Raw genomic sequence first — 1,812 nt, 5'->3', positions numbered from 1 at the left:
GTTTTTTGGTTTGTTGGATGGTTTGTTGGTTGTTTGTTTGTTGGTTTCTTGGCTTGGTTTGTTGGTTGGTTGGTTGGTTGGTTTGTTGTTGGTTTGTTGGATTCCTTTTGTATATTATGTTATATTAGATTATTGTTTTCCTACATTATGTATATATTTTGTAAGTTATTTTATATGTTTCTTTTGTATATTATGTTATATTAGATGTATTTTGTTTTCTATCTTTATGTATATCATTTGTAAATAATTTTATATGTATCTTTTGTATATTATGTTATATGAGATGTATTTTGTTTTCTAACATTGTGTATATCTTTTATAAATAATTTTACATGTGTATATTGTATGTTATATCATATTAGATGTATTGTTTTCCAACATTGTGTAATCTTTTGCAAATAATCTTAGGTGTCTTTTGTATGTAATATTGATAATTGTTATATAAGATGTATTTTTTTCAAAATTATTTATATCTTGTGTACATTTGTAAAAGAATGAGAAATGTATTATATTTAAGTTTAGTTTATCACACCGACTGGTTTGTTTGTTGGTTGGTTGTTGGTTGGTTGGTTTGTTGATTGGTTTCTTATTTGTTGGTTTGTTGGTTAGTCCGTTGCTTGGATTGTTTTTTTGGTTAGTTGGGTGGTTTGTTTTTATGTTTGTTTGTTGGTTGGTTTGTTGGCTTGGTTTGTTTGTTTGTTGGTTGGTTGGTTGGTTGGTTGGTTAGTTGGTTGGTTATTGGTTGGTTTCTTGGGCCGTTGGCTGGTTGGTTTGATGTTTGTTGGTTTCTTGGTTTGTTGGGTGGTTGGTTTGTGCGTTGCTTGGTTTGTTTCTTGGTTTGCTGGTTGGTTTGTTGTTTTTTGGTTTCTTGGTTGGTTCGATTTTTGCCCTGTTTGTTTTTTTTGGGTGGTTTCTTTGTTTGTTGGTTGGTTATTTTTTGGTTTGCTGTTGTTTGGTTTGTTGGTTTGTTGTTGGGTTTTTTTTTGTTTGTTGGATGGTTTGTTGGTTGTTTGTTTGTTTGTTTGTTTTTTTGGTTTGTTTTTTGGTTGGTTGGTATGTTGTTGGTTGGTTTGTTGGATGTCTTTTGTATAATATGTTATATTAGATTATTGTTTTCCTACATTGTGTATATCTTTTGTAAGTTATTTTATATGTTTCTTTTGTATATTATGTTATATTAGATGTATTTTGTTTTTTTATCTTTGTGTATATCATTTGTAAATAATTTTATATGTTTCTTTTGTATATTATGCTATATTAGATGTATTTTGTTTTCTAAGATTGTGTATATCTTTTATAAATAATTTTACATGTGTATATTGTATGTTATATTATATTAGATGTATTGTTTTCCAACATTGTGTATATCTTTTGTAAATAATTTTATATGTGTCTTTTGTATATTATGTAATATTAGATGTATTTTGGTTTCTAACTTTGTGTATATCTTTTGTAAATAATTTTATATGTGTCTTTTGTATATTATGTTATATTAGATGTATTGTTTTCCAACATTGTGTATATCTTTTGTAAATAATTTCAGGTGTCTTTTGTATGTAATATTAATAATTGCAACACACAACCCTTCTCTCATCACAACACACCGCAAGACACAACTCTCCTCTCTTCACAACACACCATAACACACAACTCTCCTCTCCTCACAACACACCGCAACACACAACTCTTCTCTCATCACAACACACCGCAACACACAACTCTCCTCTCTTCACAACACACCACAACACACAACTCCCTTTACAACACACTAGGCTGGTTGGTTGTTTGATTAGTTAGTCTGTTGGTTGGTTG

The 1,812-nt window shown here is 29.4% G+C and overlaps 2 protein-coding genes across 4 annotated transcripts in view; one reads left to right on the top strand and one right to left on the bottom strand.

The window, feature by feature from the left end:
- Positions 1-1,812, bottom strand: part of LOC109471574 (Fanconi anemia group I protein-like) — a 36,305-nt gene that overhangs the window by 29,302 nt on the left and 5,191 nt on the right. The gene's annotated exons all lie outside the window — the stretch shown is intronic.
- Positions 1-1,812, top strand: part of LOC109471463 (beta-1,4 N-acetylgalactosaminyltransferase 1-like) — an 18,880-nt gene that overhangs the window by 15,210 nt on the left and 1,858 nt on the right. The gene's annotated exons all lie outside the window — the stretch shown is intronic.

The sequence above is a fragment of the Branchiostoma belcheri genome, unplaced genomic scaffold, assembly GCF_001625305.1.
Source record: "Branchiostoma belcheri isolate BF01 breed outbred unplaced genomic scaffold, Haploidv18h27 scaffold25, whole genome shotgun sequence".
NCBI lineage: Eukaryota > Metazoa > Chordata > Leptocardii > Amphioxiformes > Branchiostomatidae > Branchiostoma > Branchiostoma belcheri.
Note: the sequence above shows the minus strand (reverse complement) of the source record. Positions and strands in the feature narration are given on the sequence as shown.